Below are 22,821 nucleotides of genomic sequence, written 5' to 3'. Positions count from 1 at the left end.
ATTTTCCAGCAAAGTTTTAGTGCCATCCTTATCACCCTATGGAATCAAGACCTGCATGGCCAGAAAGGTATTTCCACTATCACCTCTACTTTCTCTTTCCTTATTTTCAGATGTCGTCTTGGAATAAGAGGAATTGGAGGAAAGGAAAAGAGTAGTTGAGTAGGCCATGGAATAGATGGGCAATCCACACAGATCTGGAAAGCGTGAGAATAATTTGTACACGTATTTCTTATCGTGAGATGCAAACCAGTCCAATGTTGGGGTTCCAAACTTCTGGTAAATTAGAAGAAAAGTTCTTGGTAGGAGCGAGAGGTCCTGTGAGGTTAAAAACACCCTGCTTGGGCGGTCAGCCTCAACATTGTCCTTTCTCCTTATATAAACAACTCTTATGGCAAGGGGCATCACTCATTTCACTTGTCCAGATGCTTGATGGGGACTTAAGAACAGTAGAGGAGAGCTACTTGGGGAAGTGTTAGGACGGTTCCTGCTGCACTTCTGCTGGAAATTTGCCATTTCTGCAGGGTGACCCCAATTTTTTCTTTGCCTTTTTTTAACCCTATTTTTGCATGTTACCCCTGCAAATTGGTGGTTAAGTGCTCGTACTCCTTATTTCAACTTGGTAAAATTGGTATACTCCTGATTGACATTTATATGACACTAGGACATACTTCAAAGAGGCCTCCCCTGTCACAGACAAATGTTAAATGACACTTGGCAGGGTCTTTCTGTTGTATTCCCAGCCAGTCCGGCTCCGATCACAGTGGGCCTCTTCTGACAGTACAGTGTCTCACAGCCCTTTGACAGGCTAACTAGGTTTATATACAACATTTGAGGTGCACTTCAAAGGAGGGAAGCAGAATGCCAAAACAATTTGTGTTTAGCCATTGTCTGGTTGGTGAAAGCTCAGCTTTGGTATACCAAACGTCTGTCTCTGAGGTTGTGGGTACAGGGACTGCATCAAACTGGCTTTTAGTGTTCGGTATGGATGGAACCCTGGGATTATTATAGTACACTCCCCAAACACACTCACAACCCTCAGAGCCAAAGTGTAGTGTGGCAGAAGATTTTAGCCATCTTGAAAATGTCTAAAGTGGGCAGGAATAGCTTTGGGAATCTTTACCCCATTGATTAGGGCATCTCTAGCCTTCATTCCCATCAACAAGCTTGTGCCAGGCATAAATATGGCATCTCCAGGAACACAGGTCTTAACACTCCTGGACTTGTGGAAGATCAGAAGAGCACTGAACCTGCTGTCTGAGACCTGAGGAGAGCCTAGAGGACTGGACTTGCCAATTGTCTTGTACCCGGGAAAAAGAAGTGGAGTCCAAGGGTCATAAGCAGGGCCACTGCAATTATGCGATTGTGTGGCTGCAGCAATTTCCGCATAATTATAAATTTGCCACATAATCCATCATCCGCTGCATAAGCTGCTGATTTTACCAATAAAAAATGTTGTTTTTCTCTCAAATAGTTCAAAGGCCAATAAAAATGCAACAACACCTGTTGCTACTTAGTGGAAGGCACTTTGCAAAGCTGGACTGGTCACCTTATTGTTGCTTATTGCTATATTTGGGTGCTAAACTGGTACTAATGAGGTGCAACCAATACCCATACAGTATTAGCACGTTTAAAAATGACAAAATAATGAAGTTCTACTATCACAAAATGTGCCGCATTAAGATGCATAATTTGGATTTTCTTGCTGCATAATCTACTCGACCCTGCTGCATAATTTGGCCCTCTCCTTCTGCATAATTCCAGTGGCCCTAGTCCTAAGGCTGACCGGAACACAACAAGCTACAGGAGGCCTTTTCCTGCAACAACCCAGCTGACCAGTGACAACCAGACCTGGTCTGGACCCTCTTGTTCACCTCTGCCTTCTACCTTGTAAATCTCTTAAGTGTCTCTCTGGAGGTCCTTTGGGGCTTTGGAGTCGACTCCTGTGGTGGATTGGGATGTAAATGACTTAGTCAGATGGTAAAATGTCTGACAAGGACAAACCAGATTAGTGTATCTGACTCACGCTTCATTGCGGTCAGCATTAAATTGTACGTAGGTCTTGTTCTTCCACAACCATTGACTACCTTCGGCACTTTGTGCTTCTTGGCGCTATTTCTACTTAAAACTTTAATAATTCATATTTTTGGTTCCCATAATTGGCTTTTTGCCGTTTGTGTGTCATTTTGCTTACTAAAATGTATTCTATTTTTTTAATTTTTATTACTTTGCCATTCGACTTTTTCATTGCTTTAATTCTATATAAATACTTCACACATTGCCTCTAAGTTAAGCCTGCCTGCTGTGTGGCATAGCTATCAAGTTAATCTAATGACTTTAGTAGTTTACCCTGTTGAGGATTGTGGTTAATAACTGAGGTGGATACCGTCCCCTGTTCAACTAACAGCCCGATTTCTTACAGCTTACTTCTGGGAAGGGCGAGCCACTGTCTTCCCGTATTGAGTACGCGTGTCTGTGCATGCTGTCCTGTGAACCAGCCTAGATTCAGTGCAGCCGATTCAGAAACGTTGACTTGCAATTTCCTTCTTGTTGACCGTCTTTTCAGCTTCTGGTATTGTATATTATTGGGATTTCGCCTATTTGCCTTGTTAGGTCCATGTGTCGTGTTCTTTCCCCAGAGAGGTTCTGAACCACAAGGTGCGACTAATTCTTCCTGAACACATCCATCACCAGAGTGGGAACTGATGTAGAAATTTGCTTGGGGTTATGTATTACCACCCCTATTCTTTCCTACCACCCCCACCCCACTACTCCTAATTTGCCTTGTCACACCTATTGAGGTGGTGAGTAGGAACAATTGTTACTCACCCACTGTCAACCAAGCCAATGAAACAGTCTTTACTTTTGAGAACTGCTACTCCGTTCATGGGGCCAGGTAGATCACAAAGTTGACAACCCATTGGAACTGGTGGGATATCACTTGATGGCATCCTTAGAAAACGGCTCGAAGATGACCTAATAAAAAGATCATGAACACAATAAAATCTCAGCCGTCTGCCTCTGGAACTACTGGTGGGCCGGTTATCTACATTGTGAGGGGAAGCCTAAACACATAAGGTCGGAGAATGTCCACATATAACTGCTGAGAGACATAATAAGAATCGACCTATAACTGGCCAAATTCACCCTCGGTGCTCATCCACTGCCTTCAATGAGAGATTCATGTGCAATTTGGGGATAGCTCAGCTATTTATGATGCACTCGCCACGCAATGATAGGACATTGCTATATCTGACTGCATCCACTGATTGGCGCCTTACATCCTATGCTGTTGGGCACACCTTTTGAGAGAAGAAAGTACCGGAGCAAAGTCCTGCAGCTGATGTCACCGTATTTGCCTGGAGAACAATCAATGGCAGCACTTTCAGGAAGGCGCCAGATGCTGACACACAATGTTTCTGTGTTTGCTGGAGGTTGCCTGCAAGACGCAGTCCTGAGGGAAGCTCCAGGGCAAAGTACTATACCTGGGGAAGAGACCCCTAGTTCCATAGGGCCATAACAATATTTTCCCACAAATGTGCCATTTATGAACATTGCAAAGGCTCTGATCACCTATGGCCCATATTGACTCAGAGCGCCATCCTATACTGAGCCTGCGAGTGTGATGTTGGACCAACCCAGGTGGGTAATACACCACCCACTATAATAATGACATCACTTTCAGGGAGAGGTCCATGGGGAAGACTGTGGGAGACGCAAGCCTTCTTGAAGTCTTTGTGTACATTAGTGTACCCCAAAGACACCATTGCTCTTTGAAAAATGCTGGAAGGCCACAAGCAACCACCTCTGAAACTCTCCTTTCAACTATGAAAGAATGGCTTCAAGCGTCCCTCTTCTGAAATCTTTTCTACCCCCCTTTGTCCGGGCAATGACTTCTATAGGTGCTAGAACCATCGTTGGTGGAATCAGCGGCGGCTGCTACTTATCGGGGTGGCGGGATGGGGGGAGAAAGAAAAAAATGCAGTTATCTTTAACCACGTCTCTCCTCTGTCAGCTCTCCCCGCCGGAGCAGGAAGCACCCAGGCTCCCCATAGCCAATCACAACGCTGCAATAATGTGGTGTGGTTGGTCTGAGCGCAGTAGTTCGGTGCTCAGAAAGGCAGTGGGAGCCTGGCATGTTCTCCACCCAGGCTGTAATGCAGCTTGGGTGTAGACCATGCAAAGTGAGCATGACTGTTTGGCCATCCCGAAACGGCCGGCCAATTATTCAGGCACACTTAGTGTGCCCACCCCTCCTCCCCCGTGCTCCTGCGTGAGCAGCCTAGCCCACAAAGCTGCTGCAGCAGGAAAAAATAAAATGATAGCATGTTATTTTTTTCTTTTTCACACTACTGAAAAGCAGTGGGGCGACGATACTCCACCTTTGCGGAGGAGCCGTCACTGAGTGGTATTCTCCACAGCATGAGTTAAGTTACTCTGCATAATCACAGAAAGGCAGCCGGATCGTGAGGTGACTAACCAGTTCAGAGCAGCGGTAGTGGTGCTTGGTGCCACTTCTAATGCCCTAACAGGAGCTTACTGTAAAGTCTCTAATTTAGACTTCTTAACCTCATTTTGATTTTAAAGACATCTGTGCAGCCAAGCTGAGGACCACTGTTGCACTCAATGCAAAGAAGAGGAGGAAACTGTGGATGGCTGTGTTCATTTGCTGCACCCCATGCAAAACATGCCATTTAACAATGAGATTACAGAAATTGACACTGTCGCTCCAGAAAATGTGCCTTCTGGGGAACAACACGCCTGTCGGTGACAGTCGTTCCTTTCCTGGAGATGGCTGAGCAGATTTTTAAACCCTTGAAACTGTCTACTCGTGGCACCTAATTAGCACATTGGCTGCAAGTGGCTTAGATAACTGAGAACTTAGCTTAAAATGCTGTAAAATAAACTTAAAAGGATAGGCAGATGGTAAGTAAAGGCAGTTATGACACTAGATTCACAGTTACATTCTCTTGTAAAAATTCCCATACTAGGGCGTAATTAATGTTTTTACACATAGGCCTTATGGTAGGCTCAGTCTTTGTCGGGTTCAGTTTTAGAGAACACGGTGAGACCGCAAATGTTCTGTGATGCTGTAACAGGTATAATCCTTGTGAGCTGCTGGTATTTCTCCAGAGTGTACTTGTACATGGAATATATTTTTCTGCATATCATAGGTTTTTATGAGTCACATCTTCAATGAATGGTTTATAACCTACAAGAAGAATGTAAAACATTATAGATTCTGAGTCCCATAGTTAGTTTCTGAGAGCTGTAGGTCTTTTCAATTAAAATTAAATGGAGGTGAGGCCAATGGGCCATGATCTCTGCATGTGTATAGGAACCTAAGTGAGCTAATTAGTAACTGCAAGGCCGCCAGGATGAATGCCGTCTGAGAGGCAGAGAGTCCATCCAAGTCACCTGAAAAATATAAATGCAAAAAATAAATAAAAATGACATGCTTCAAAATAAAAAAGACATTTTATATTATCATGAGAACCTAATATGTGCGTGTGTTTATTCACAAGCTCTCATTACCAACAATGAAGGACTACCTGGCATGTTCAAAACCAGTAATAGTATGTCAGTTTGAGTGTATTAGCAATATGAAGAGTGGTTATTTGTGCATATTTAGAAACTAGATCATCAGAAAATCTTTTTTATTACGAAAATGAGAAATCTCTCCAAAATGCTAATTACCAGTCAAGATGGTAGAAGACAAGAAAACAACCCTTGTAAGAGCCACTCTGAGTGTCGGTTTCCTTTTTGGCCAGTTATCTCGGAATTGAGGACTATAAGACAATGAATCTGTTTCAACATACTATAGGTAAGATAATCAGAGGATAAAACTAACATAAGGAGCCGCAGCAGTCCTATATCCCCTCAATGTTTCTGAAAAGAATTAATATCTGCGTCTACAAAAAGAAGTACAGGATGTGGTAATATGTGGGTTGTTTTATACTCACTAATTTTCCAGGTATCGTGTTACTTACACAGTTGTAGGTATTTACTTTGTCAACGCTCTTCCGGTATGAGTCATGTGTAAACAGGCATCTAAAGGATGTAAGAGACAAATAATTAACATTCTTTTCCTTATCTACATCTGTTGTCTGTGTCTGAGAAACTTTAATTAATTGTGTGCACTGGAACAGTTTCCCTATACTTGGAAAATTAGGGAGTGTTTAACAACCCACAATTTCCCACATCCTGTATTTCTTTTTGTCAACTCTTTTCTGAAAAATAGAGGGGATACAGGACTGCTGAACCGACATTTAAATTTCGGTATGAGGCTCCTTATGTTGCATATATCCTCCAGTTTATTTTACATATAGTATGTTGAAACCGATTCATTGTCTCTGAATTCCGAGATAACCGGCCACGGAGGGTCTACCCCAGTCATGCCAGTAATCATTGGAATCTACTTTATCGCAGTCTGCTGAGGTTGTCCCATGCAACTAAGACGGACACGTTTGGGATTGTGGATCCTTGTACCCCAATCTCCTGGTCTGCCAGTAGGGTTCCCCTGTCACCCATTGAACGAAGATGTTATGATATACAACAAATCATGGAAACTGATAGATGGTTTGAACCTGGTTTGTTTCATTACAGGCACTTGTTCTCTGTCTGCTGAGGTTTCCGACGCAGTTTAAACTGACACATATACAGTTGTGCGTACTTGTACCCCAATCCTTTGGAATGTGACTTTGGTTTCCATATGACCCAGATAGCAATGATATCGCACTGTATAGAAAATCACATAAACCGATATATGGGTTGACCCCAATTAGTTTCATCGCAGCTACTTGCCTACGGTTTGCGGAAGTTTTCCTATGCAACTAAGACTGTTACATCTACAGTTAGAGGTCCTTGCACCCCAAACCTCTGGTATGTCTATTTAGTTTCCCTGTGACCCAATTAACAATGACATCACAATGGATAGCAAATCATGGGAATTGATATATGATTCTTTTATTTCTAGGTGTCTCCTGTTCTTACTTTTGTCCTAATGATGACCCTGCTCTAAGTAACTCTGCTAAAGGGTCGAAAGGTTGACAACAACATATGTGGACTGATTTTACATTCTGATTGAGGTTGTTGACTCTCATAGTATGAGTGCCATGTACAATAACATGTCATTCCAACCACTCACGTGTATATATATATATATATATATATATATATATATATATATATATATATATATATATATATATTGTATTTAGCACAAGCACACTCTTAATTATCATTTTAGTCACTCTAACTGCGCCATCACATTGTAGGAGCACCTTGTCTTTTTTGACTAATGTAAATAATGTCATGCATCGTTTAAGCATTATTTAAAAGTAATTGCCATGAATAAACACATTGATTGCATAGCTAAGAAAACTTGATAAAACGTTTCTTTACAATACTATTGCCATGGAAGTTGAAGGCTACACTTCCCCCATAGGGACCACCTATGGAATAACAGGTTTGTTCTTAAAAATCCATATCATCGTGGTTTAGAATCTGACCAATCTCATGAATATTAATGAGGTAGGTTCCAAATTGTAATTCACTACAATTAGAAGCCATCACAAGCTTGAAGGCCTGCTGGGGTCAGCAGAAAACCATGTCAGTTATCACATTTCAATAAAGTAAACTTAAAAAAAAATACAACCTGTTTTCTGTAAAGGAAACTGAGCTGCTATTAAAAAGAAACCTTTACAGTTTGTTTTGTTTGTTTTCGAGTTTGAAGTGGTCCTGTGGATCACTGACTACTCCCAAGGAAACCTTTTTAAAATTCACAAAGGAGAATGTGTCCCAAAGGGACCCCTTCCCATTTGCGAATGAGTAACCACCCCAACTTGTGGATCGGTAACTTTTCAATGGCTTATAACCCCTATCTCGATCCTAAACCATTAATACATATGGCTAGGACTCGTTAATTTGAAGGGACCCCTTCTACCCCTGCAAAACACCATTTCTAAAATAACAATTCCTTATCCCTTCCTAAAACCATATTAGGAATGGGTAAAAAGTTGCAGGCCCCTAAAATGGGTTTAGAACATTGCTAAAAGCAGTTTTTCGGTGCCAAACTCTGAATTGGAGCACTTGCGAATAAAAAACTGTTCTGTGCATCTGGCCCATTGTTATCAGTAATGCAGACTGAGATACACTGACACAGGATTCTTGGCATTAACTATTCAAAAGCGGTTTTGTCTTGCCCACTAATATCTAGGCTTTGAATGTTATTTCTTACAGTTCAATTAGACTACAGTTTTTGTTTCCCACAAAAACTGATCCTAACCTTTTTTGAAGACCTCTTAAAGCTTTACCCTCTCTTATAGGCGATGGAAGCAGCAGGAACCTCTTTTTAAAAGAACAATAGTCAAAGATTGCTTAGCCCTGGATTTAGTTTTAGACATTTCGCGGTTAACGCATATTAAGACCCTGTGCGACAGGTTAAGTAGACCTGAATTTGTTTTGAGGACCTGGAGTCTTTAAATAGGATTAGTAAAGCAGAACAAAAAACCCTACGAGTTAAGTTCTGTGAAGAAGAAAGGTATACAAGAAAATGTCCCGAGGTCAGTGTTATCTCACAATGTATTTTGTTTACTAGCGATGGCCTTCAGTCCTAGCTGGAGTGTGTAACTAGAATCCAACATAGGTTTGCGCTACCAAAATGTAGGTGCAACATGGTTCATCGCCTCGTGATGTTCCCGAGGCGGAATGATTGGTCTACAATAGATTATGTTAATCCGCATCCCAGTGATGGGCTTTCGAAACTGTGCACTATGAAATTTTTGTTCTTTTGTAAGTATTATTATAAGCTAAGAAGAACTACCAAACCTCTTCTACAGAAATGTAATTTTACGCAAGGGTGCCCAGTTTTGGTTTTCTTACAATAATTAAGTGCAGTTGAGGTTTAGTTTGCAGTCTCTGACTTTATTTTGCATTCTACATATATGTAGCCGAAAGAGATTGGGAGATTCATGTTCAGTTTGTTTTTAACAATGGATAAAATATTTATTTTTATTCTATTTGTGGTTTGTAACTGATTGCGAGGGAAACAGCCTTTACAACGCAGACAGAACTACGGAGTGCCCTTACAACGCAGGCACTACAACGAACGCGTAGTTACCATGTGTTCCATTACAACGCAAGTCATTACAACAACTTGCTTTAGGGAATGCATTGTTGGATTTTAAATGCAACACCATCCCTACTTTTGCACAGACTGGAGTTGAAATAGTAAAATATACTATTCCAAAGTCCAGCGCTTCCCCGAGGCAAGTCGTGGTAACGACTTGTGTTGTAATGGAACACGTGGTAACGACACGTTCGTTGTAATGCCTGCTTTGTAATGGCATGCGTTGTAAAAGCATGCACGAATACCTCATACATCCGATTGCAATGTTAATTCATCCTAGCAGTATGTTATGAAAGATATTTAGTGTTCAGTGGTGATATTAATTTTATTAATATTCCTACCCAAGATGCTCTACCGCATCTTAATTTTGTAATCTTGTTGAAACTGATGGATTTTTTTTTTTTTTACTTTTATGGTTTTAACATGAAACTGAATACAATTTTTACTGCTTCCTGACTGATTACAGATTTTTAGTGTGAGACTTGCATATAAATTAAAGGTCATTTGTAGGGGCCTCACATTTGACATTTGCTTTTTTAAATGTAACACATTGTTTGCAACAACTTTGTCCATTAACCTTACTGTTATTCAAGCTACAATCAACTATTTAATTATCATATCTTTAATATTACATTTTCACTTTAAAAAATAATAAATGTACTCTCGATTGTCCTCTAAGCTCCATAAAGCGTTTGTCATTTTACATATTTAAAACTTTCTTCTCTGTTTACTGTATTCAGAAATTAGTTTGCATGTACTTGTATCCTGTTATGTTATGATTTGACAATCCATAATTTCCAAAGTAGAGCTGAAACTGTGAGGGTGTAAAATATTTTTGCTAAAAGCATTGTGTAACATCTTATATGGTTGGTTGATGTTGTTGTCAAATTAAATTAATTCCATCACACTGTAGCCGTACCTTAAGGCTGGGCCCTACTAGAGAACAGATATGATATGCTCTTATTTTTCTGTAAATCAGGTTATAATTGTCATTGTGTAATTATAACATTATCCCTTGGACTCAACAGCTCCAGTAAACGATTGATTGAACTACAAATAAAAGTATATTTCCCCCATTTTCAGATTGTCTTCTGTGCTGACTTGGGTAGTTTCTGGGTGCCGTGAACAACAGTATCCTGTTGAAGGCAACCCTAGGCCAGTATGTATACTTGGCCTAAGCTTCCACGTGCAAGAGTGAGTAAAAGATAATTAGGCTGGCAGCGACACTCACCCAGAAGCCTACATTCTATTTCCTGAGCTGTGTAGCAACAGACTGTAAAAGAGGGTTGCTGAGATGCAACATCTGCAATGCAATAGCTGTGTGACTTTGATCTTTATAAACTGCTTGTCATTGGGACCTGCCATCAGGGGAGTCAAGAATATCCTCATGATCACAGAGCCCCTCGCAATTTTGTCCCAGGTACTCCCCTCCAAATATGAGAAAACATCTAGGTTTGCCAAGCTAGATGAGAAAAATTGTATACATTTCACTGGAATCCAGGAAGACAGTATGCCACCAGGTTCATGACTTTGACAGCAGGTTAATAATGTCAATGCTTGATCTGATAGGTACCACGAAGACCAAAATCGCCCTTTGACCTTTCGAAGGAATCTCAAATGGAGTGTTTTAATAGCACCTAGTTATGCATGCTGGCCATTCTGAATCCCTAACAGAAGACTAAGTTGAGCCAACATTACCAACCCCAGTGCATGCCGAAAACCGTATAAGAAATTGTTGTGCTGAATTTGATCCCTACAAGCTGATGTTTGGCAGTGGACCTTGGGGAATCCTAAGATAAGTGAAAGATCTCTGAAAGTAGTTGGAAAAGTCCTATTATGTGGCTCCTGATGCAACAGCCAAGGATGCCGAATGGAACAAAGTCCTGCATGTCCAATGTGGTAGGAAAATAGGAACTCATGCAAGACAACAGACCTGTTCTACAGCTGCCATCACAAATTAAAGAGCATGATATAGGATCAGTGGGATTCTGATCCTTTTATTGCAGCATAAAAGCTCAAAGACCTCTGAGTATAAAAACTTTACAGGGTAAATGGACCTGAGAATGCTAACGTTCTTCAAAACGCTACCTCTTACCAGTGAACAGCGTATAGAGTTAGAACCCCTGCAAAAGGCCCAACAGCATGTTTCGAGGGACCAAGTGCAGCAGCCTTCTCAAGAGGTCAACATGCAGCATCAGACTCTCAGGCAGATTAGAAGTTGATGGGTTAAATGATGAAGTGACAGCTCCTCCACCTCAAGGTGTTAAGCAATTTAGAATATTGAACACAAACAAAGGATTCTTTGCTAATGAAAAGGCATAGCACAGTCCTATCTGTGATACTGGATCCACCCAAGTGAATAAGTGAATTCATGCTCCTTGTGCCACGGCCTTTTGTTCTATTGATGGAGTTGAACTTCTCGAGAAAGGTCCATGAGAGAGCTTCAGGCCCCATCTGATAGCACAACGCAGCCTCATTCCTGAGCATGTCACTGAAGCCGAGGGCAATGCTAATCAGATCAGTCCTTCTCCTCATCATGAAGTATGCTGTGAGGGGCCTGGGGGTTAGCCAACACATTCAAAGATGGTTTACAAGTGCCTTCATATAGCTCCAGTCACAGTTTTATTATTAAGTAAAATTGCGTAACGCAAATGTTGAGAAACGTCATTAGTTTTGTACAGCGTGGAATTCAGAACTGCATACCTTTTCCCAGCATTATTAAAATGTTGCAAGGCTTACCTTTCACCTTCTGGTTGCCCTCCGTTAACCATAAAATGAAAATTACTCACTGGGGTATCTTGCCAACTACAGCTGCGGAGCAAGTATCTACTGGTGGGCCTGCTTATGCGGCTAAGATACCTTCCGCAGAAATAGCACTTGTGGGTAGAAGAGTCGGATGTGCTTAAGGTTTTAGCTTTTGATAGGAAAGAAGGAAGAGCCTGATGTACTAGTCCATTCACAACAAAAAGTGGTCGCTAATTGCACACCAACGTTTTGCAAATGCCTTTGATTTTGCAAACCAATATGTACAATTAGGTCAGCTCCCAAATCACCATTTATAGGGGGTCGCAGAATAGCCTGCCTCATGAATATTGATTAGGCAGGTTGTAAGCTGTGACCCCCTGTGATTGGCTACAAACACCTGGATGGTGTAAAAACACAGGAATGTGGATGGGAAACACTATTACAAAGTAGGCTTTACATCGTAGTGCCTTTACAACACAGTCACTACCACGACTACGACTTTACCACAAGTTCCATTACAACGCAAGTCATTACAACGACTTGCTTTAGGGAATGCAGTGTTGGACTGTTGTTGGATTTTAAGTCCAACACCTTCCCTACTGATACACCTACTGGAGTTTGAATAGTAATTTTAACTATTCCAAAGTCCAGCGCTTCCGCAAAGCAAGTCGTTGTAATGACTTGCGTTGTAATGGAACTGGTGGTGACGACACAATCATGGCATTGACTGTGTTGTTAAGACACGCGTGGTTTTGGCATGTGTGGTAACATATGCTATTCATGTGGATCCTTAAAGAAATTAAAGTTTCCCATTTGGGAAAATATCAGGAGGAGCAAGCAGTTCCTTGGCCTGCTGTACACGCAACCCCATCCTAGGGTCCCTTCTCCTTTGGGAATAAGTTACCACCTCTTTTGATGAGTCGGTAACAGCATGTCTTAAAAAGTTTAGAGTTGCTTAATTCACAGATGTTTCCCACTTTTTTAGGTCTTGGCTAGCGTGGCTGCGCACATGCGCAGCTCGCTCGGCGAGATTTAATGATTCTGAGGGAATTCTGTAAAGGGCTTCAAGCTCCCCCCCTCTTTCCCATTGGCTGGCGTCACCGTTTACGCGAAACGGTGGCCAGCCATTGGGAAAGAGCACTTTGTGACGTAGACATTCCCATTTTTCAGACGGCCCACTTGGACTGGCTCGTCTGACTTCCCGTCGCAAAAGGTTTCTTATCTTTATGAGGCCATGTGTTTCAAACACATGGCCCCATAAAGACAAGCTCCGCCGCGTGTTTATTTTTGCATCTCGCTAAACCATGGTTGCCTGGCGAGTGCGCACTCCAGCCATCATAACCCCTCTCCTCCACTACCCGACACCCCACGCGACCTCCCCCGTCTCGGACAATGCAACCAACAATAGTAAATTTTGCTGCTGCAAAATCGGGATCGCAAGCAGCTCCGCCAATGCACCTCACTCCATTGCGTATTGCTACAGTTATACCAATATTTCTCACACAGAGTGTGGCTCTCTCTTGCAATGTTTACTAGTGTTTTCTACTATTTATATAATGTGTAACTTAACTGGTGCTCATGTAAAGCGCTTTGCCTGGTGAGCGCTTGTTTCCCACAGTCCCCGGACAGCGCACCGGGGCCAGGGGGGGTGAGAACTCTGCCCCAGGATCCCGCTGGGCTCACTGCTAGGAGCAGGGCGAGCCTGAGAATCCCAGCGCCCCCTCTGCACGGACTGTAACCACGTGTGACGGGGGAGTGAGCAAAACATTGGCCTGTTTTTACAAAAAAAATACATTTTTGGCAGCAAATTATCATCCAGGCGGCAACAATGTGGGACAGGTTCTCCCAACCATCGAGTTGTTCGTTCTGTGGGAGCCATTCAAAAGGATACAGCAAAGAGGCCACATAATGAATGTTCTTTCACTGTATTTCTTAGGCTACTGATTTCTGGTTTTAGCAGATGTCTTAAAGGGGTATTATTTGTTTTTTACCAGCCACACAGTACTGTGTTGAACCACATTCACAGAGAAAAATATTTACCATTATTGCAGAAAGCCTCTGTTTTTTGTCAAGTGACACTTGGGCAGATGTGTGTGGGTCTGCGCTTTGTTGAAAGGACGCCGGGCCCTCGTTCATTCATGCCTACAGACTGCGCCGAATTACTTACAAATGTTTCGTTCTGACTTTGAATTTTCACTTATTTCTGTAGAATGTCCCTCCGCACCCTCGGCGGGTATCAAAATCGCATGCGGGTGCACAGAACAACTTCAGTGCAGGAGGGGATTAAACTCACTCCTCTCGGAGCTCGTAACTTCTAAACGTTATACTAAATACGAGGTGCGTACACGGCAGTTTCACCCCCTGGCTTGTTTATTGTGAATTAGCGTATACTGTACGCACACACAACACCTGGCTTCAGAGGGATATCTGCAGCAAGACTCTCTACTTCTCACTCCTCTCTACTCCTCTCTACTACTCTCTCTTCTACTCTCTACTACTCACTCTCCTATTCTCTACTACTCTCTCTCTCTACTACTCTACTACTCTACACTACACTCTTTACTACACACTCTACTACGCTCTCTACTACTCTCTACTACTCTCTCTACTACTCTCTCTCTACTCTCTCTCTACTACTCACTCTCTACTACTCGCTCTCTCCTACTCTCTACTACTTTACTGCTCACTACTACTCTCTACTACTCACTACTACTCACTCTACTACTCTCTACTACTCACTCTCTAATACCCTCTACTACTTTCTACTACTCTCTACTCTCTACTACTCACTCTCTACTACTGACTCTCTGCTACTCTCTACTACTCTCTACTACCATCTACTACTTTCTACTACTCTCTACTACTCTCTACTACTCTCTACTACTCACTCTCTACTACTCACTCTCTACTACTGACTGTCTACTACTCTCGACTACTCTCTACTACTCTCTACTACTCTCTACTACTCTCTACTACTCTCAACTACTCTCTACTACTCACTACTACTCTCTCTCTACTACTCACTCTCTACTACTCGCTCTCTCCTACTCTCTACTACTCTCTCTCTACTACTCTACTACTCACTACTACTCTCTACTACTCACTACTACTCACTCGACTACTCTCTACTACTCACTCTCTACTACCCTCTACTACTTTCTACTACTCTATACTACTCTCTACTCTCTACTACTCACTCTCTACTACTCACTCTCTGCTACTCTCTACTACCCTCTACTACTTTCTACTACTTTCTACTTCTCTCTACTACTCTCTACTACTCACTACTACTACTCTCTACTACTCTCTCTACTACTCTCTCTCTACTACTCTCTACTACTCACTCTCTCTCTCTACTACTACTTTCTACTACTGTCTACTGCACTCTACTACTACTTACTCTCTACTACTCACACTCTACTACTCTCTACTACTCTATCTCTATTACTCTCTCTACTACTCTCTCTACTACTCTCTCTCTACTACTCTCTACTACGCACTCTCTACTACTCACTCTCTACTACTCTCTACTACTCAATCTCTACTACTCTGCTACTCACTCTCTACTATTTGCTACTACTCACTCTCTACTACTCTCTACTAGTCTCTACTCACTCTCTACTACTCTCTACTTCTCACTTTCAACTACTGTACTACTCACTCTCTACTACTCCCTCTCTACTACTCACTCTCCTATTCACTACTACTCTCTCTCTGCTACTCTTTGCTACACTCTTTGCTACACTCTCTACTATGCTGTCTACTACTCTCTGCTACTCTATACTACTCACTCTCTACTACTCTCTACTCTGTAATACTCACTACTACTCTCTACTACTCACTCCCTACTCACTCCCTACTCTCTACCTCTCTCTCTGCCTCTCTCTCTACCTCTACCCCTCTACACCTCTCTACCTCTACCTCTCTACCTCTCTCTACCCGCACACATGCTCATATATATATATGTATATGTATATATATGCATATGCATTTATATATGTATGTATGTATGTATGTATGTATGTATGTATGTATGTGAATATATATATATATCCATACATTCATACATATATACATCTGCATACATATACATATATGCATACATATGCATGTTATGTACATGAAAGTTTGAAAAACACTAATAAAACCAAAGCTAAAAAGCCACCTAATTACAAACACAATTGCTTTAACTTTTACAAAGCCGAGACATGTTGCATTTTTAATGCTTGTTTTCTATCCAATTCAGATATGAAGACAAATTACATTTCTTATCCTGTCAACTTTGACTGCACAGTCACGTCGATAAAAGGGTCTTTTGGATAACCAAATGGTTAATAGGTTATAATAGGCTTTTAAAGGTTTTTTTCCACGTATGCTGGAACCCACAGCATGGAAAACGCCAAAGATATGAAGTCTGTTTGACGTCTTTACGGTTGACGTGCATGAGAGCATCTGACGAGGAGGGCAGCTGATGAAGCATGTGATATGAGACCACCTGAGCAGGGCTGAGCCAGAGACAATCGGGGCGTCAGGCGTGTTGCCCTGATGACCCGCCAGATAAACATTTGCCCTATGTTTACTTGATTCATCACATTTTCCCCACAGATAACTACAGTCACATGTAACTAAATAAATACTAATGAAACTGCAGGCGGTCTCTAGTTTCTTCACACAATGGACATTACGCAAATCGGGTCAAAAATGTGTTCAAAGCACACTTCTCTGACATCTCCCCAGCTACACCTTCTGTCAGCCTATGAACGCCTCCTCCTGTCCCACGCCACCTCAGAACAAGCATTTGCAATGCAATAGGTCTCGCACTTGCGAGACTTTAACCTATTGGGATTGTAAATGACAATGCCATTTATTTATGTGTTTAAAAAACACCTGCAATAATAAAAGCCATTGTCATTTATAATACCAATAGGTCAAAGTATCTCAAATGCGAGACCTATTGTATTGCAAATTGCAGGATGGTGGGGGCGAACAACATGGATGGCCAGAGTGTTGTAAAAGTAATATGGTGGTGGGGTCCGCGTTCTGCTGGATGGAAAGCAATATACAGGGGAGCGGGGGAGGAGAAGGTACGGACAACAGAAAGAGGGTGTGGGTCGGGGAAGTAACACGGAGGACAGGGTGGAGAGCAGCAGCAAAGAGCTAGAGAGCAATGTAGAGGCAGAGGGGGAGAAGCACGTTTTCCTCAAGGTGGGTTAATTAAAACCCAGTGTCACTAAAAGTATTTTGTAAAAAGAGATAACATGGTTTCAGTGTTGTTAACTCTGTGGGGCAGATTTATATCAGACTTGCGCCACTTTTATGCTGCCGTTGCGTCACTTTTGTGACGCAGCGGCGGCGTAAACCCTGCGCCATGTTGCGCCCCATTTACATCGTGACGCATCTATGGAGATGCGTCACGGTGTAAAGCCCTGCGCCACATGAAACCCCCGTCAGGTTTCATGTGGGCGTTTCTACTCAGGGGGGGCGTTCCGTCGCAGGAACGCCCCTGAAAAGTGACTCAGTGAAATCTATAAGATTTCACTGAGTCACTTTCCCAACGCTGATGCGTCAAAACCCTGCGCCTGCTTGAAGCAGGCGTAAGGCTTGACGCACCATGTTAGGGATAGGGTAGGTTGGAACAGTGCTGGAGTTGCGTCGCGCTTTCGAAGCAACTTCAGCACTGCGCCAACCTTACGCCGGCAGATGCGTCACGTATCTGCTTGTCCTTGTGCCACGATGCACCGCATTGTAAATGCGGCGCATCTGCGGTGGCGCAAGGGCAAACTTGCGTGACGCATCTTCCCTGGCGCATCCATGCTGATTTGCAGGGATGCGCCAGGGAACATAAATCTGCCCCTGTGTGTTTTAAATGCTGTTGTTTCTTTTATGATTATATAATAAAGACTGTCATAAAATATGACACAAGGGTTGCTTTATAAACTTCTACTGCTCTCCATGTAGTACATTATGGTCTATATTTTCTGATGGTTAATTATGTCATTTCTCTTTCTGACATACTTTACCAGGTTGTTTTCAGTGGAAGCCCCGCAGATTCGTTTTTGCGGCCCTTATTTCTCCTGTTTCCCCCTAGCCATGCATATGCGGTTTCCAGCTTGTCCATAGTTGCTTTGCTGCGGTGGCTGTGCTTTTTAAAGGGAAGGGTGCTCTTTAATGGGAAGGAGGGGGATTCTCAAGTTTTTTGGTTATTTTCAACAAACCACACAGCAGTTATCCCTAGTTAGGTGCCCCCTTCCTCTCTGGTTGTTCTTCCCTCCTCTTCTTCATGATATCGTTTTGCAGATGTGCTTGAAACGAAGCACACTTAGGACACAAGAGAGCAGAACAGTGCACCAACGCCTGGGAGTGAAGTGCTGTCGCGTGGCCAATTAATATTCTGCTAAAAAGTAGCAGCTAAGTTGAAACCAGACCAAAACGCCACATGCTAGATATGTTAAACCACCTTCCATATGGCTGACATTTCCAAGGACAATATGCCCACGCAAATGTGTTTTGTTCAAAGGCTGGGCTAAACATGAAAGCTCCCAGAAGCGGTTTCCATCGAACGCTGCGCTAGACCATGTTTCAGTCCAATTAAAGAGAATAGAAGCCGGGAGTTCGGCCATCGCGCATAAAGGTGGTTAAGGCTCTCTGAAAGAAATATATATTCGGGAACTTCTATGGAAAAGGTGCGAAGGGACACCCCCTTTCCTTCCTGTAATATGTTGTTTCATTACTTGAGTACAGCGCAGATGAAAAGCGCGGGCAGAGCGAAAAAAAACTTATTTTCGATCAATAGCGAAGATGTTTATTAAGATAATGCATTAATAGCCGGCGATGTAATACGTTTTGCATCGAACTTTGAACTTCTCCCGACTGGTAAAACAAGCACCCTCATGGAGCGCGACAACAATAAAAATGTAAATTAGTTAATAAGAGTCTGCAGTGATGCAAGATGTCCATTTTTTCCATTGCAACATGTATTTTGTATGAGCACCAAACTCACATAAGACAGCGGGCGCTACACAATTGTGCTGTTGGTTAAAGCAGGGTCGGGGGGAGGAGGGTGAAGATGGCGGCCGGGCTGAGGGTGGAGCGAAGTGACCGGGATGTTTTTCAGAAGGCTGTGGGTGTCACAGAGCCCTCTTCACACAAACTATGTAGAGGTATTTCCTATTTCCTGAACCACAGGTGTAGAGGTTCAGAAGAGCCTGCCGTTCACTGTCTTCTAATGGGAGGCTTGAAGCGTCCAGTCGGTCCTTGTTGGTACAGTACAAAAAAACAAAAAATAAATTGTGCGAGCGGCTCTAACCCTGTGAGCAGCATTAAGCTTCATGGGAGCAGCTCTTGCCCTGCAGGGATGGCTTGGAGAAGAGCTGGCAACCAGAGCCAACCACTGCAGCTGCATTGTGCCTCTGCGACCTTGAAGACCTCGCGTCCTTGGTTACACAGGCAGCACTCTGTATCACAAGTGCAGCAGGGGCATTGTTTGAGCACACGAAAGTGCGGTGGGAGCGCGCAAGACGCCATGAGCATGCACATCTGCTGTCCGTGCGCAAGCTGAGATCCCCAGAGAAGAGACGCCGTGAGCGTGTACATCGGCTGTCCGGGCAAGTGCACATCTCCTGTCCCCCTTCGGAAGCAAAATCCACAACAATAGATCTCGCATAGGCGTGCAGCGCATGCGCTGCGTCGCTAGGCGAGACCTAAAAAAACGCCTAGGTGGTTAACATTTTTAAATACATGCTGCAAAACCGTGGAATTCTAAACCCAGACACCTGCCAATGATCACAGACATGACTTCTGTCATTTCGGAAAGATCTCAAAACCGGGCTCTTACTCACTGTCCATGCTGTTGCAATCTGCCCTGCAATGTGGACCGATAGTACACTATAGAGATGCAAAATCACGAGTTTTCATTAAATTCCCCCAATGCTGCACGCAAATAACATAAATAGCTCAAAATGTGGTTTGCCACTATCTCATGTGAAATTGTTACTCCAGGGCTTACCCTTGCATAAAAAAGTAACTTGTGGTAATGCATTTTCACCTCAATCAATCTTGGATCTCAAAAATACACCAAACTGCTTAATGCAAAATTACAGGAATTGTGCATTTCATAAGATTTGTGAGCATAAGTAACTTTATGCAGGAGTCTACAACATACTAAGTTAATGAGCTGTCACGCTGGTTTGTTATGTCAAGGATTATAGAGTGCGTTGTTGCCATGGACGTCAATTCGACAAAATGCCTGGGGTAACGGAAGTGGCATCACATACTCTTTGACCTTAATGACCCCACAGAAAATGACAACATATGACCCTTGACTCATAATTTTCCAGGAAGTCATGTCACATGACCTTAATCCTGATGACATCACAATAATTGACATAGCCTAAGTTCCGTAATATCTGTGTATTAAATGTAACAACACAACACAGACAAATGTTATTTTAAATACCACCTATCTTGGATAGCTGACATGATCTTTGTACGTTTTGGGGTGTAATACTTGCTCTGAATTGTAGTGAGCAAAGTGTGTGAGCCAGACTCCTTCGAGGGAGTTGCTCACCACAAGAACATTTTGAAAATAATAGAGTCAAATAATGCATTTTAAAACATAATTCTCAAAGATATTTGCTAGAAATCCATAGGCTCTGAAAAGCCCTCCATCAAATACTTTCATAGTGTGCCAGGCCAATGAAACCTGACACTCCCTAGGACCTTACCCTATTTTGTTTTCAAAATGTGCTTTGGGCACCCCTATATGTCAAAAATTACCTCCATTGTCCCAGGGCCAGCATTTGTCATGGTGCCCAAATATGCCTTGGGTGCAGTCTTATACAAAAGAAAAATACATAAAATATACCGGTCTCAGAATTTTGGCATTTGGGCTGTCCATACATTAGAAGTAACCCCTATGTCACAAATTACCAATTTGTGTAGCACCTTGAACATGGGATGAACGACTGCCAACTTGGACACTTTTGGAAGAAGGACCGTATCAGCTGAGCATGCTGTGTGGAATATGCCTCGCAGAGAGATTAATAAAAAAGGCGCAACTGGCCTCACTTCTACACCCCGGAGCGCCTTTAACTGTCAGAAAACTTTCTGAAAGACACTTGTTTCTTATTGCACCCTCCTGAATATGCACTGGTCATTAAACTCTAAGTGACCTGTACCAACAACCACCAGTTCAACTCTACCCATTGAGTGCAGCACAGCACTCTGATACCTTTCAGCTAGGTTGGTGCCACACAAATACCCCAAACATCCATACTTGCCAGTTTGGGCACAGATACCCTCTGCTCCACATTCCTCCCACTATTTCCACAACTCGGACATCTCCTTCGCGCCCCATTACTCCCACCTATGGATCACTTCGCTCAAGCATTTCATTGCTATCTTAGAGGTTCATCTCAAGGCCTATCCTGCAAAAAACACCTGCACTCATATTTCCCATGCCTGCACCCCGCACTTTTGGCCTACCTGTGCCTGAAACTCATTATCTCCACCTCCTTCTGATTGCACTTTCTCCTTCTTTCCAGATGCAGGTGCATCAGAACCCTTGCAGACTGCCATCAGTCTTCAAGGACAACACATGTATTGCATCTACACCTTAGAAACAACCCCCTCTACGCCCTAGGAATATCTCCCCTACCCTGCCCTTTATCTTTCTGCTTCTCACCTTCACCTGTTCCGTACCTCTGCAGTGAACTGCCACTACAGAACAGCAGTGGTGCGTATAGATAGATACGCACTCTACACCGGAACCACCCAAAAACTCCTGAACATCCCACGTAATAGCCACATCACCGGTCACCTGCGAGCCTTCACTGGCTACCTATCAACAAAAGAATTACCTTCAAGCTCCTCACACATGCCTACAAAGGCCTCCACAACACCAGACCTGCATACCTCAACCATCGCCTCTCCTTCTACACTCCCACCAGACAGCTCAGCTCCACCCAACTGGCCCTGGCCACCGTCCCACGGATCTGCAAGACCAGGACCAGAGGAAGATCCTTCTCCTACCTCACTGCGAAGACTGGAACTCCCTGCCTCTGCACCTCAGGCAATCTCCATCACTGCTGCAATTCAGGGAGGACCTCAAAACCTGGCTCTTTGACTGAGCCGCAGATCCCCTCCGCCCCCTCTTAGTGTCTTGAGACCCTAACAAGTGGGTAGTTGCGACCTACAAGAAACTAGATAGATAGATAGATAGATAGATAGATAGATAGATAGATAGATAGATAGATAGATAGATAGATAGATAGATAGATAGATAGATAGATAGATAGATAGATAGATAGATAGATAGATAGATCCTGCACGCACTGGTTTCTCATTACCTGTAGCCACCACAGTACTTAAGTGCCACGACTGGTAATGTGTCACTCTCACCACAACATTTGCGCTGCACCCCCTTTTCGCTAGTTTAACTTGACCCACCTGCCAAAGCCCATCCCCCAATCTTCTTTGCAGTCTCATCTATGTATTCATAACAATCTCTGTGCAGAAGACCTTCTATCTCTCGCCTCTCTTGGCATGCCACACTCTCCCACCCAGCCTGCTTTCATGACACTTCACCCACGTCCTTCATTTAAGATTAGGGTCGGGCGAATTATTTTTTTAAACCATGGTAAGTGGATGTGACGCTTCAGAAAACTACACCTCACATCTGCATTCCTGAATTAGAAAAAAAGCTAACTGCAGATAGATGTCCCGCCACGCAAGATTTTCTCATTTCGTGCACTGAGGAATGCACAGAAGGAGCAGTACTTGTGCTATTCAGCAGTGCCTTGAGTTGTACAGTGTAATTGCGTTTTAATAGTAATTACCTTTACAGGACATGCAAACAAGCTTTTCATGAGGGGAGCCTGTCTCACTAGAGTGCCAGGACACTGGAAGCAGCCCTGCACACAGGCTCTCCTACTGGGGAAGTTGCTTTCAAG

General features: G+C 43.1%; 1 long non-coding RNA gene across 2 annotated transcripts in view; it reads right to left on the bottom strand.

Annotated features, from left to right (window-relative positions):
• Positions 1 to 1,950: 1,950 nt before the first annotated feature.
• The window catches only part of LOC146797781 (uncharacterized), a 105,937-nt gene continuing 85,066 nt past the window's right edge, over positions 1,951 to 22,821 (bottom strand). The window contains exons 3-4 of one of the 2 annotated variants that reach the window (XR_014968533.1): positions 5,988 to 6,048; positions 1,951 to 5,415 (exon numbers count right to left, since the gene is read on the bottom strand). This is a non-coding gene — a long non-coding RNA (uncharacterized LOC146797781). The remainder of the gene's footprint in view (positions 5,416 to 5,987; positions 6,049 to 22,821) is intronic. The other variant, XR_014968532.1, reaches the window with a different exon arrangement.

The sequence above is a fragment of the Triturus cristatus genome, chromosome 9, assembly GCF_964204655.1.
Source record: "Triturus cristatus chromosome 9, aTriCri1.1, whole genome shotgun sequence".
Classification (NCBI taxonomy): Eukaryota; Metazoa; Chordata; class Amphibia; order Caudata; family Salamandridae; genus Triturus; species Triturus cristatus.
Note: the sequence above shows the minus strand (reverse complement) of the source record. Positions and strands in the feature narration are given on the sequence as shown.